The sequence below is a fragment of the Oncorhynchus clarkii genome, chromosome 25 (assembly GCF_045791955.1).
Source record: "Oncorhynchus clarkii lewisi isolate Uvic-CL-2024 chromosome 25, UVic_Ocla_1.0, whole genome shotgun sequence".
NCBI classification, from domain to species: domain Eukaryota; kingdom Metazoa; phylum Chordata; class Actinopteri; order Salmoniformes; family Salmonidae; genus Oncorhynchus; species Oncorhynchus clarkii.
In genome coordinates, this window is record NC_092171.1 from 7220238 (window position 1) to 7235347 (window position 15110).

Sequence of the window (15110 nt, forward strand, 5' to 3'; positions counted from 1 at the left end):
TTTTTAACCCTTGAGACAATTGAGACGGATTGTGAATGGGCAAGAAACTAGATTTATGTGGGGTGTATGGCAGAAGGTGCCAGGCGCACCGGTTTGTGTCAAGAACTGCAACACTGCTGGGTTTTTCACACTGAACAGTTTCCCATTTGTATCAAGAATTGTCCACCACCCAAAGGACATCCAGCCAACTTGACAACTGTGGGAAGCATTGGAGTCAACATGAGCCAGCATCCTTGTGGAACGCTATCGACACCTTGTAGAGTCCATGCCTTGACAAATTGAGGCTGTTCTGAGGGCAAAAGGGGGTGCAACTCAATATTAGAAATGTGTTCTGTACAATCAATATTAGTCAGTGGGTGTGCTGTGCTGGAAACATTAATTATTTACTAGGACCACTGCTTACAGCTATTGTACAGATTTTTTGTAAAACATTAGTTATTTGACTAAGTAGGAGTTGTCAATAAATATAGATATTTAAACCCCATTTAATTTACTTAAAGCCACAATAAGGAGCATGTTTATGACTTTTTTGGAAAACTATTGCGGTAATGAGAATTTTTGCATTGGTAGTTGTGGAAATTGTGGTTAAATGCACAATATCTAATCACTAAACATAACAATAATTACAAAATGGTTAACTACAGATCCTGATCATATTGATCCAAGAGGAATTATGTTGGAAATGTGTTTATTTATTTTTCAAGGCTTTTTTGCCAAGTGCCAGTTTTGTGAGAATCACCCAACTAACTCATGGCTAGTTTTAGACTAGACATGATCAAAATCAAATCAAATCAAATTCTATACACCATGTCTAGTCTACATATCAATGTGTTCATTCCTGCTGGCTAAAAACGTAGTATGTACTGCTGAAATACGTAGATACTAAATGTAGACGGGAGGCGAGACACTGCACAGATAAAATACTTTATCTAATACTTCATTAAGTGGTTAAGTTTCAGTCACAGCAACTGAAACGTAATAGGAGAAGGTGTAGCCTATGACAGTAGGATAAATCATCCAACATCTGGGGCTTTTGGTTAATAAATAGCCAATCAAATGTGTGTGGGCCATGATTGAGCCAAGACTATAGGCAGCGGGAGGAGTCAAATAACACTTTCTGTGTAGGCGCATTGTGTTGAGTGGCCCCTATTGTCACATGCATACAGTGAGATACAGATGCACTTTGGCCTCTCGGAGAGTTGATTATATAAGTCTGTGGTGATGACAGTTATGGTCCTCTTCCTGGGTCCACATTGATTAGCACTGTACTGCTGCTTTTCCATTGACAGGACAGATATGAACCAATACAGGGCCAGCCAATTATTTTGAAATGTGGTTGCCAAGCTGGGCAACCAGGTGTCAGCATTTTGATTCCCCCAATTACCAGGTAGGTGGTTGCCAAAAAAAGTTGCACGACCCATGGCAAAAAGCCTATTCCTATTCCCAAAAGCATGAAATGTATGAGTCTTTTATGAAAGGAGACTCATTCATTTGTAAATGATATGATATCCCATATTGTTCATTGACAGACCAAATTCATACACACGTTTTTTCTGCAAAGTTCTCTGAAACTGATGCCTTCCTTACATTCCTTCCACTTAGGTCTGTTGCTCTGTCATAATTTTGAAAGCAACGCAATGTGTTGAAACCTATGCACTAATATTCAAAGAGTCTCCTGTCTCATGTTCTTTTCCCTTTGAATTCGGCATGTTTCGCTCTTTATTCAGTTAGACTTGAGGAAAGGCGGGACTCTACAGCAGGGAAGGGCGTTCTTGTCACCGTCAGACCCTACTAGTCATGCAGGGGGTGTGGGTCCACCGGCGCAAAGGAAAACCCACATTTTTCATTGTTAGGGACACGGTGGAATGTGATGGTTTGATCCTACAGCGCAGGGAGTGGAGGGAAGAAACAACGAAGGCAGTTCAGGAGGAAAACAAACCCTGTCCCGCTGGTGTACCAGTAAAATCTGTGAAAGAACTTGTGTTCAGTCTGGTTCAAACCTACAGAGTCATCTTGTCGGAACTCTTCGACACAAAGCGAATCAATTTGGGGACTATCGCAGATTTTTTTTCATGGCAAGGTAGGTGAACTAATGTTTTGATAAATAAAACTACTTGTATTACTAAATCAATGAACAAATGTAACGACGGCACTGCAACTTCCTGAGTTCGACATGGGCAGGCATACTCCGAACTGCGGCAAGTTTTTACCCCTCCTCCCCCTGATCTTCTGCCGCAGCTAAAACGAAGCCTCCATGAAACACCGGACTGCAGCTAAACACTTGGGCCACGTTCAGTAGTCAAACGTGTGGAATGTTGCAGAATGAAATGTCACGAATAGAAGTGATGTGATTCCATATTATTCAAGTCCGAGAACATGTTTATACAGTGCTACATATTTCCAGATCCATGTATTTCAATATTTATATCTGAACTTTCTACAACGTTGTGCCCTGCTGAGCAGGCAAGCTGGTTAAAAATGTGTAGGAGTTTGAAGTTCTCGTTTTAAGCGTTTGTAGATCACTGTAACTAAATGTAGCCTTTTATCATTGTTGTTACGAGTGGCTAGCACACTTACGTTCAGTGGGGATGTGCCACTCTGTGTGGAATGTTGGGGTTTCTGAATAGGAACATAAATATTTTCCTCGGAACAATGTATCATCAGGCTCAGGCGATTTCTTAAATTAATTTGCAACACTAGTAGCCAGTCACCTTTCCACAATTCAAAAAAATCCAACTGTCAACTTAAGGCAGCTACAGTCCACTGTCACTTTGAAGATTTAGTTCCCACTATAGCCTAAAGTAGACAGTAAAATTATAGGTCAACTGGTCTGAACTATATTGACACTTGACTGATAATATTTTAGCTGGTTCCCAAGTAGCCCAGTATTGGACTAAAGAAGCCTAACGTTACTTCTCAGTCCAAGGAGCTTACATGTTCTGTTATAAGGGGTGAATTGGCTCTGGAAGCCATAACAGCGAAATACTCCATCTAAACGTGAATCAATTCTAAATTGTGGCATGGTTCTAGAAACAGAAATCCCTCTACTTTCATATCACATCAAAATTTCACAAACGCAAAATACACACTTACTGTAAACTGTTTTAACACCGCAGCCAACAGTATTTTTCAGTGACAACACTTTTGTGGCATCTTGTCACCCCCCTACAGAAGAGCCTTTGTCCATTGACTTATGTGTAATGTAATGGAACTGAGTCATGATCAAGGGCTAGTTCCCAAGTAGACTATGTTGACAGCCATAATTGGAATGATCTTCAAAAACCTGACCTCTATGGATAAATCGTCAAGTGTATTTAGGTCATTGCTCAAATTGTGAATACAGCAGGGAATGCTCAGCCTTAAACATGATAGACAACTTCGAATTGCCTTGATTGATGGCAGGCGTCGTCCATTATTATTTGCATAGATATACTTCACATGGGAAGGGAGCTTTCCAAAGATTCCACAAACTGGCTACAGTTACGATTTAACTTTACCAATAGAGTAAGATGCACTAAGAGAGTAAGGTGGCGCCGACAGACATAGCAGCTCTGCTTCTAGCTCGTAAGCAACTTTGCAGTATTTTTTTTGTGTGTGTTATTTCTTACATTATTAGCCCAGAATGTTTTTTTGTGTTATTACATACAGCCGGGAAGAACTTTTGGATATTAGAGCGGTGGTAACACCAGCATTATGACCAGGGTTACGACTTTCCCGAATTGGATCCTTTGTTCGTACCCCCAAGGCAATTGAACTTATCCCAGAGACTGCTCCAAGACGCCACCGGCGGAGAAGAGGTATTCGGAGTGAACTTCTTGTCCGAATCATGAGGCATGCACACCATCCACTACTTCAGAGTATATTACTCACTAATGTTCAGTCTCTAGACAATAAAGTAGCCAAGCTCAAGGCGAGGATCTCCTTCGAGAGACTTCAGGAACTGTAACATACTCTGTTTCACGGAATCATGGCTCTCTCGGGATTTACTGTCCCTGTCAATACATCGCGCAGACAGGAATAAACAACTCTCCGGGAAGTAGAAGGGTGGTGGTGTATGTTTCAGGATTAACTACTAATGGTGTGATTGTGATAACATACAGAAACTCAAGTCCTTTTGTTCCCCGACCTAAACTCGGCAAAAAAAAGAAATGTCCTTTCACTGTCAACTGTTTATTTTCAAAAAACTTAACATTTGTAAATATTTGTATGAACATAAGATTTGACAACTGAGACATAAACTGAACAAGTTCCACAGAAATAGAAAATTGTCCCTGAACAAAGGGGGGGTCAAAATCAAAAGTAACAGTCAGTATCTGGTGTGGCCCACAGCTGCATTAAGTACTGCAGTGCATCTCCTCCTCATAGACTGCACCCGATTTGCCAGTTTTTGCTGTGAGATGTTACCCCACTCTTTCACAAAAGCACCTGCAAGTTCCAGGACATTTCTGCGGGGGAATGGCCCTAGCACTCACCCTCTGATCCAACAGGTCCCAGACGTGCTCAATAGGAATAAGATCCGGGCTCTTCGCTGGCCATGACAGAATACTGACATTCCTGTCTTGCAGGAAATCACGCACAGAATGAGCAGTATGGCTGGTGGCATTGTCATGCTGGAGGGTCATGCCAGGATGAGCCTGCAGGAAGGGTACCACATGAGGGAGGAGGATGTCTTTCCTGTAATGCACAGCATTGAGATTGCATGCAATGACACCAAACTCAGTCCGATGATGCTGTGACACACCGCCCCAGACCATGATGGACCCTCCACCTCCAAATCGATCCCACTCCAGAGTACAGGCCTCGGTGTAACGCTCATTCCTTCGACGATAAACGCGAATCCGACCATCACACCTGGTGAGACAAAAGGGATTGTGCGTTCCTGGTGTAACTCGGGCAATTGTTGTTGCCATCCTGTACCTGTCCCGCAGGTGTGATGTACCAATCCTGTGCAGGTGTTTTTACACGTGGTCTGCCACTGCGAGGACGATCAGCTGTCCATCCTGTCTCCCTGTAGCGCTCTCTCACAGTATGGACATTGCAATTTATTGCCCTGGCCACAGCTGCAGTCCTCATGCCTCCTTTCAGCATGGATAAGGCACGTTCACACAGATGAACAGGGACCCTGGGCATCTTTCTTTTGGTGTTTTTCAGAGTCAGTAGAAAGGCCTCTTTAGTGTCCTAAGTTTTCTTAACTGTGACCTTAAAAGCCTACCGTCTGTAAGCTGTTAGTGTTTTAAGGACCATTCCACAGGTGCATGTTCATTTATTGTTTATGGTTCTGAAGTTTGCTAGAGAGCATTTGTATGATCCAGAAGAAGATTGGGAGAATGTCATATGGTCAGATGAAACCAAAATATAACTATTTGGTAAAACTCAACTCGTTGTGTTTGGAGGACAAAGAATGCTAAGTTGCATCCAAAGAACACCATACCTACTGTGAAGCATGGGGGTGGAAACATCATGCTTTGTGGCTGTTTTTCTGCAAACGGACCAGGACGACTGATCCGTGTAAAGGAAAGAATGAATGGGGCCATGTATCGTGAGATTTTGAGTGAAAACCTCCTTCCATCAGCAAGGGCATTGAAGATGAAACGTGGCTGGGTCTTTCAGCATGACAATGATCCCAAACACACCACCCGGGCAACGAAGGAGTGGCTTCGTAAGAAGCATTTCAAGGTCCTGGAGTGGCCTAGCCAGTCTCCAGATCTCAACCCCATAGAAAATCTTTGGAGGGAGTTGAAAGTCCGTGTTGCCCAGCAACAGCCCCAAAACATCACTGCTCTAGAGACGGATCTGCATGGAGGAATGGGCCAAAATACCAGCAACAGTGTGTGAAAACCTTGTGAAGACTTACAGAAAACGTTTGACCTCTGTCATTGCCAACAAAGGGTATATAACAAAGTATTGAGATAAACTTTTGTTATTGACCAAATACTTATTTGCCACCATAATTTGCAAATAAATTCATAAAAAATCCTACAATGTGATTTTCTGGATTTTTTTCTCATTTTGTCTGTCATAGTTGAAGTGTACCTATGATGAAAATTACAGGCCTCATCTTTTTAAGTGGAAGAACTTGCACAATTGTTGGCTGACTAAATACTTTTTTGCCCCACTGTATACTTTGTGCATGACACAAGTCATTTTTCTAACAATTGTTTACAGACAGATTATTTCACTTAATTCACTGTATCACAATCCAGTGCGTCAGAAGTTTACATACACTGAGTTGACTGTGCCTTTAAACAGCTTGGAAAATTCCAGAAAATGATGGCATTAGAATCTTCTGATAGGCTAATTGACATAAATCCAGTCAATTGGAGGTGTACCTGGGGTTGTATTTCAAGGCCTACCTTCAAACTCAGTGCCTCTTTGCTTGACATCATGGGAAAATCAAAAGAAATCAGAAAAAAAATTCTGGTTCATCCTTGGGAGCAATTTCCAAACGCCTGAAGGTACCACGTTCATCTGTACAAACAATAGTACGCAAGTATAAACACCATGGGACCACACAGCTGGCATACCACTCAGGAAGGAGATGTGTTCTGTCTCCTAGAGATTAATGTACTTTGGTGCGAAAAGTGCAAATCAATCCCAAAACAACAGCAAAGGACCTTGTGAAGATGCTGGAGGAAACAGATACAAAAGTATCTATATCCACAGTAAAACGAGTCCTATATCAACATAACCTGAAAGGCCAGACTATGGTTTGTAACTGCGCATGGGGACAAAGATTATACTTTTTGGAGAAATGTCCTCTGGTCTGATGAAACAAAAATATAACTGTTTGGCCATAATTATCATCGTTATGTTTGGAGGAAAAAGGGGGAGGCTTGCAAGCCGAAGAACACCATCCCAATTGTGAAGTATGGGGGTGGCAACATCATGTTGTGGGGGTGCTTTGCTGCAGGAGGGACTGGTGCACTTCAGGAAATAGATGGCATCATGAGGTAGGAAAATTATGTGGCTATATTGAAGCAACATCTCAAGAAGCTAAAGCTTGGTCGCAAATGGGTCTTCCAAATGGACAATGACCCCAAGCATACTTCCAAAGTTGTGGCAAAATGGCTTAAGGAAATCAAAGTCAAGGTATTGGAGTGGCCATAACAAAGCGATGACCTCAATCCTATAGAAAATTTGTGGGCTGAACTGAAAAAGCGTGTGCGAGCAAGGAGGCCTACAAACCTTTCTCGGTTACACCAGCTCTGTCAGGAGGAATGGGACAAAATTCACCCAACTTATTGTGGGAAGCTTGTGGAAGGCTACCCGAAATGTTTGACCCAAGTTAAACAATTTAAAGGCAATGCTACCAAATACTTATTGAGTGTATGTAAACTTCTGACCCACTGGGAATGTGATGAAAGAAATAAAAGCTGAAATAAATAATTCTCTCTACTATTATTCTGACATTTCACATTCTTAAAATAAAGTGGTGATCCTAACTGACCTGATGGGGAATTTTTACTTTGATATCAGGAATTGTGAAAAACTGAGTTGAAATGTATTTGGCTAAGGTGTATGTAAACGTCTGACTTCAACTGTATGTACAGTACAATTGGAAAGTATTCAGACCCCTTGACTTTTTCCACATTTTTGTTACGTTAAATCCTTATTATACAATTGATTAAATACATTTTTTCCTCAATCTACACACACTACCCCATAATGACAAAGCAAAAACAGGTTTTAAAAAATCTTGAAAGTGTATTAAACAGATCCCATATTTACCTAAGTGTTCAGACCCTTTGCAATGAGACTCGTAATTGAGCTCGGGCGCATCCTGTTTCCATTGATCATCCTTGATGTTTCTACAACTGGATTGGAGTCCACCAAAATAAATCTGTAGCATTAACGGTTCCCTAGAACACAGTGGCCTCCATCATTTTTAAATGGAAGAAGTTTGAAACCACCAAGACTCTTCCAAGAGCTGGCTGCCTGGCCAAACCAGGCAATCTGGGGAGAAGGGCATTGTTCAGGGAGGTAACTAAGAACCCAGTGGTCGCTCTGAATCAGCTCCAGAGTTCCTCTGTGGAGATGGGAGAACCTTCCAAAAGGACAACCATCTCTACAGCACTCCACCAATCATGCTGCAGAGATGGTTAAAAGTATTCAGACCCCTTTATTTTTTCCACATTTTAAGTTTCAGCCTTATTCTAAAATTGATTAAAATACTTATTTCCCCTCATCAATCTACACTCAATACCCCATAATAACAAAGCAAAAACAGGTTTTTAGAAATGTTAACAACAAAACCCGAAATACTGACATTTTTGTACTTTGAAGCACATTTTAGCAGGAATTACAGCTTCGAGTCTTCTTTGGTATGATGCTACAAGCTTGTCACACCTGTATATGTGTTTCTACCATTCTTATCTGCAGATCCTCTCAAGCTCTGTCAGGTTGGATGGGGAGTGTTGCTTCACAGCTATTTTCAGGTCTCCAGAGATGTTTGATCGGGTTCAAGTCTGGGCTCTGGCTGGGACACTCAAGGACATTCAGAGACTTGTCCCGAAGCCACTCCAGCGTTGTCTTGGCTGTGTGCTTAGGGTCGTTGTCGTATTGGAAGGTGCACCTTTCCCCAATCTGAGGTCCTGAGGGCTCTGGAGCAGGTTTTTATCAAGGATCTCTATACTTTTCTCCATTCATCTTTCCCTCGATCCTGACTAGTCTCCCAGTCCCTGCTGCTGAAAACATCCCCACAGCATGATGCTGCCACCACCATGCTTCACCGTAGGGATAGTGCCAGGTTTCCTCCAGACATGACGCTTAGCATTCAGTCCAAAGAGTGTTTAGGTGCCTTTTTGGCAAACTCCAAGTGTGCTGTCATGTACCTTTTTACTGAGGTGTGGCTTCCGTCTGGCCGCTCTACCATGAAGGTTGTAGACACATTTCAAGGATGATCAATGGAAACAGGATGCACCGGAGACCAATTTTTAGTCTCATAGCAAAGGAATACTTATGTAAATAAGGTACTTCTGTTAATTTTTTTTATACATTTTCAAAAATGTCAACCTGTTTTTCGTTTTGTCACAATGGGGCATAGTTTGTAGATTCAGGAAAATAATAAATATTTAATCAATTTTAGAATAGGGCTGTGACGTTACAAAATGTGGGAAAGGGGAACGGGTCTGAATACTTTCCGAATGCACTGTAGGCTACATATAACGAGTGTCAAAGGAATGAGGTGCAACGCTGAGTCTGAACAGCAATGCTTCCCCAGCTGCAGTACAAGTAGCAGCATTGGAATGGTAATCTGGAAGGTGGGGCCTGTAAAAAGAGAGCGAGGGAGAAAAATAGAGGGGACCTGCCTTGACCTGTTTCAGACATGAAGGCAATTCACTGATCGCTTTCCAGTAAGTCCCAGAGCCAGTTACCAACTCTGCTACTGCTTTCACCCCTTCTGATGGTGGGAACACAAGTACAATCAACTTGGACTGGGAGATAGGCACAGCTGCATGCATTGGAGTTTCACTGTATGTGCATATGGGGCAATGACCTATCCCTTTTGGCGTAAGTAGGAATTCAGAAGTACACAGGCATTACTGGTGTAGATACAAACCACTTCCTACCTGGTAGACCTTACAGCCAAGGAAAAGGACATTTTGTGTCTTCATGCTAAACCGTTGAGGTTACAATGCCAAAACAAAGCAACCTCTACACTTGAATTGCAATCCCTTCATATCCTGCCTGTGTGAACATTGGCCAAGTGAACATGTTGGCCAAGTAGAGTAGTAAAACTAGTGCTGTCCTGTTCCACACCTCCCATTTGGACTCTTTGTGCCAGTCTACTGTAGCAAACTTTACTTTCACCTTTTGACTGGTCACTTGGTAGGTCTCTGGTGTTTTTCCTTTGGCGTTGTGTCACTCTTTCAGTTGACTTTTTCTTAGTGAACATAACGTAGTGTAAAGACTATTGCTGAGAATTTGAATCCTTAGAGTTTACTATGTAGAATTGACTTTTTATGCTATAGAGTGAAAGCAAGCGACTGGGCAGAGTTTGTTCAGTGGCCAAGTGTGTCGCCCATGCAAAGTAATAATTTCCCTCTCTTTTTACGAGCTGGGCTTACACATGATTAGTTTTCCACTTGATGGAAGCATGCAATGAAATGGCATCTGCTGCCTTTGACTGAAACCAAAGGCTAATCATTATGGGTGTCCAATAAGTGTAATTATCAGACTTACTCGGCGGGCCTGAGGATTATGGAGTGGCTCAATGACTAGTGTGGGGATTAAATTGAAACTGGTGGTTTTCTGCCTTTTGGGCTTTTCAGACCACTTGGCACATTAAGGAGAAAGTGCTCTGGAGTTGGGGTATTATTGAACTGCCCTTAATTGTATAAGTCTAAAATTGTATTTTAGTGAAGTGCTTTTACTCTTAGAATGGTACTCCTCCCTGGGACGGCATAGTCAACGATACAGAGGATGTTTTTTTTATGGTTCTCCCTGAAATAGTACAGATTAGTCATATTGAGTTTAATGAAGCACACAGCCCACATGTATTGTGATAATGTAATAATGGCCTGAGTATCCGGGACGGGCTCGTGTTGACGCTACACAGGCCAGCTGGACACTGCTGACTTAGCGCCGGCAAGGGGAATGGATTTATGCTTTTGACATTCCGTGTGTGTGTGTGTGTGTGTGTGTGTGTGTGTGTGTTAAGGAGGGTTATACATGCCTCTATGGAGTCTGCTAACACTGGCTTCGCCTGTTGGGCTTTGCCTTTTGGGTCTGTTTATTGGTGTTTTTCCCCCAATGGTGCCTCTATGTTCAGGACCCTGGGAAGTGTTAGTGGCCCTTAACCCTTTTCCTGCCAGCCGCACTTTTATCAGTGGCGGGTGGGTGACAGGGCTTGTCTCTGTGATTTCAGCTGGAGTTCAAACCACTTGTCTGTACGTTCTTGCAGCGCCGCTGATCGGTCTTCAGATCCTAGAGATTGAGAGTGTCAGTAAAGCGTTCCCAGTTCACACCGCTGTTCACTCACTCATTAAAGAACGCCCTTTGACCTACTGGGGCAGATTCGTTGTCACTCCAAAGATGTCACCCTGGGCAGAACTACGTTATATTTACCCTGTACTAATCTACAGTATATTCCTGTATAGGCCAGGGTGACTTTGGCACTGGCAAGACTTATTCAGAATAGTTTTTTTTAAAGTTACTATACGTCGTTGTTACCAAACAAACCAGATATAATTTTAATGTTACTTTCCATTTCCACTACAACACAGTGAACTAGCCTCTGGACACTGAAACCCAAGCCTGTGTCCATAGAGTCATGCAAAAGACTAATCAGGTATTTATCTCCTTTCCTCCCAGACCCCTTTATTCATTATGATATGAGATTAGGGCCGTTCCATTTCATTTCAATCACTTTTGGATCGAACCCCTTTTAGATTTCAACAAAACTTAACCATACATATTTGCCCATGGTAGAATTGGTCAAAAAGTAACTTTGTGGACTTGAATGCAAAACCATTTAAGAGATAGAGGTGCTCAAAGTTGTCCCATTTTTGCATTCCCCACCCAATCAACAGACATCCATGTCTTAATCGCTGGAAAATATAAACGGTTGAGTTTGATATAATTTAAAAGCTTACAAACAGGAGTCATAGAAATACAATACATTACCCAAAGTATGTGGACACCTGCTCGTCGATCATCTTATTCCAAAACCATGGGCATTAATATGGAGTTGGTCCCCCCTTTGCTACTATAATAGCCCCCACTCTTCTGTGAAGGGTATCCACTAGATGTTGGATGTGCAGTGATGTTGGAGCGATTTAGGTTTAGCTCGCAGTCAGCGTTCCAATTCATCCCAAAGGTGTTCAGAAAGTTGGAAGCACATACAGTGGGGCAAAAAAGTATTTAGTCAGCCACCAATTGTGCATGTTCCCCCACTTAAAAAGATGAGAGAAGCCTTTAATTTCCATCATAGGTACACTTCAACTATGACAGACAAAATGAGAAAAAAAATTCCAGAAAAATTACATTGTAGGATTTTTAATGAATTTATTTGCAAATTATGGTGGAAAATAAGTATTTGGTCAATAAAAGTTTCTCAATACTTTGTTATATACCCTTTGTTGGCAATGACAGAGGTCAAACGTTTTCTGTAAGTCTTCACAAGGTTTTCACACACTGTTGCTGGTATTTTGGCCCATTCCTGCATGCAGATCTCCTCTAGAGCAGTGATGTTTTGGGGCTGTTGCTGGGCAACACGGACTTTCAACTCCCTCCAAAGATTTTCTATGGGGTTGAGATCTGGAGACTGGCTAGGCCACTCCAGGACCTTGAAATGCTTCTTACGAAGCCACTCCTTCGTTGCCCGGGTGGTGTGTTTGTGATCATTGTCATGCTGAAAGACCCAGCCACGTTTCATCTTCAATGCCCTTGCTGATGGAAGGAGGTTTTCACTCAAAATCTCACGATACATGGCCCCATTCATTCTTTCCTTTACACGGATCAGTCGTCCTGGTCCCTTTGCAGAAAAACAGCCCCAGAGCATGATGTTTCCACCCCCATGCTTCACAGTAGGTATGGTGTTCTTTGGATGCAACTCAGCATTCTTTGTCCTCCAAACACGACGAGTTGCGTTTTTACCAAAAAGTTTTATTTTGGTTTCATCTGACCATATGACATTCTCCCAATCTTCTTCTGGATCATCCAAATGCTCTCTAGCAACCTTCAGGCAGGCCTGGACATGCACTGGCTTAAGCAGGGGGACACGTCTGGCACTGCAGGATTTGAGTCCCTGGCGGCGTAGTGTGTTACTGATGGTAGGCTTTGTTACTTTGGTCCCAGCTCTCTGCAGGTCATTCACTAGGTCCCCCCGTGTGGTTCTGGGATTTTTGCTCACTGTTCTTGTAATCATTTTGATCCCACGTGGTGAGATCTTGTGTGGAGCCCCAGATCGAGGGAGATTATCAGTGGTCTTGTATATCTTCCATTTCCTAATAATTGCTCCCACAGTTGATTTCTTCAAATCAAGCTGCTTACCTATTGCAGATTCAGCCTTCCCAGCCTGGTGCAGGTCTACAATTTTGTTTCTGGTGTCCTTTGACAGCTCTTTGGTCTTGGCCATAGTGGAGTTTTGAGTGTGACTGTTTGAGGTTGTGGACAGGTGTCTTTTATACTGATAACAAGTTCAAACAGGTGCCATTAATACAGGTAACGAGTGGGGGACAGAGGAGCCTCTTAAAGAAGTTGTTACAGGTCTGTGAGAGCCAGAAATCTTGATTGTTTGTAGGTGACCAAATACTTATTTTCCACCATAATTTGCAAATAAATTCATTAAAAATCCTACAATGTGATTTTCTGGATTTTTTTTCTCTCATTTTGTCTGTCATAGTTGAAGTGTACCTATAATGAAAATTACAGGCCTCATATTTTTAAGTGGGAGAACTTGCACAATTGGTGGCTGACTAAATACTTTTTTGCCCCACTGTATGCTGTAGCTTTAAGATTTCCCTTCACCGAAACTAAGGGGCCTAGCCCGAACCAGGAAAAATAGCCCCAGAACATAATTCCTCCTCCACCAAACTTTACAGTTGGCACTATGTATTGGGGCAGGTAACGTTCTTTGAGACTTTCGAACAAAAACATGCAGGGCTTGACATTTACCTGTCAATCGACTTGTCCTTCATACAAGGATGTGACTGAAAATGTTGTTGTGGTGTTTGATGAAAACCATCATAATGTTTTTCTTTGGAGATTGCATGGCTCTGTGCTTGATGTTGTACGCCTGTCAGCAACGGGTGTGGCTGAAATAACTGAATCCACTCATTTGAAGGGGTGTCCACATACTTTTGTATATACAGTTGAAGTCAAAAGTTTACATACACTTAGGTTGGAGTTATTAAAACTCATTTTTTTCAATCACTCCACACATTTCTTGTGAACAAACTATAGTTTTGGCAAGTTGGTTAGGACATCTACTTTGTGCATGACACAAGTCATTTTTCCAACAATTGTTTCCAGACAGATTATTTCACTTATAATTCACAGTATCACAAATCCAGTGGGTCAGAAGTTCACATTGACTAAGTTGACTGTGCCTTTAAACAGTTTGGAAATTCCCAAAAATGATGGTTCTAGAAGCTTCTGATAGGCTAATTGACATCATTTGCGTCTAATGGAGATGTGGCTGTATTTCAAGGCCTACCTTCAAACTCAGTGCCTCTTTGCTTGACATCATGGGAAAATCAAAAGAAATCAGCCAAGACCTAGGAAAAACATTTTAGACCTCCAAGTCTGGTTCATCCTTGGGAGCAGTTTCCAAACGCCTAAAGGAAGGACTTTCATCTATACCAACAATAGTATGCACGTATAAACACCATGGGACCACGCAGCCGTCATACCGATCAGAAAGGAGACGCATTCTGTCTCCTAGAGATGAACGTACTTTGGTGCGAAAAGTGCAAATCAATCCCAGAACAATATATATTGAAGCAACATCTCAAGACATCAGTAAGGAAGTTAAAGCTTGGTGGCAAATGGGTCTTCCAAATGGACAATAACCCCAAGCATACTTCCAAAGTATGGAGCATACAAAGCATACAACAAAGTCAAGGTATTGGAGTGGCCATCACAAACCCTGACCTCAATCCTATAGAACATTTGTGGGCTGAACTGAAAAAGCATGTGTGAGCAAGGAGGCCTACAAACCTGACTCAGTTACACCAGCTCTGTCAGGAGGAATGGGCCAAAATTCACCCAAATTATTGTGGGAATTTTGTGGAAGGCTCCCCGAAACGTTTGATGCTACCAAATACTAATTGAGTGTATGCAAACTTCTGACCCACTGGGAATGTGATGAAAGAAATAAAAGCTGAAATAAATAATTCTCTCTACTATTATTCTGACATTTCACATTCTTAAAATAAAGTGGTGATCCTAACTGACCTAAAACAGGGAATTTTTACTAGGATTAAATGTCAGGAATTGTGAAAAACTGAGTTTAAATATATTTGGCTAAGGTGTATGTAAAACTTCCGACTTCAACTGTATAGTGTATAATTGATAGAATGGACATATATATCCCTTAGAACCACAGCAATTTAACTGGTAGATAACTGGTACATGGAAATTGAATAGTAATGTTTACTTCTAATTAC

At 41.9% G+C, this 15110-nt stretch overlaps 1 protein-coding gene across 1 annotated transcript in view; it reads left to right on the forward strand.

Annotated features, from left to right (window-relative positions):
* The first annotated feature begins 1819 nt into the window (after nt 1–1819).
* LOC139383971 (leucine zipper protein 1-like) overlaps nt 1820–15110 on the forward strand; it is a 74322-nt gene continuing 61031 nt past the window's right edge. The window contains exon 1 of the mRNA XM_071128596.1: nt 1820–2080. The gene's annotated coding sequence lies outside the window, so the exon portion shown is untranslated. The remainder of the gene's footprint in view (nt 2081–15110) is intronic.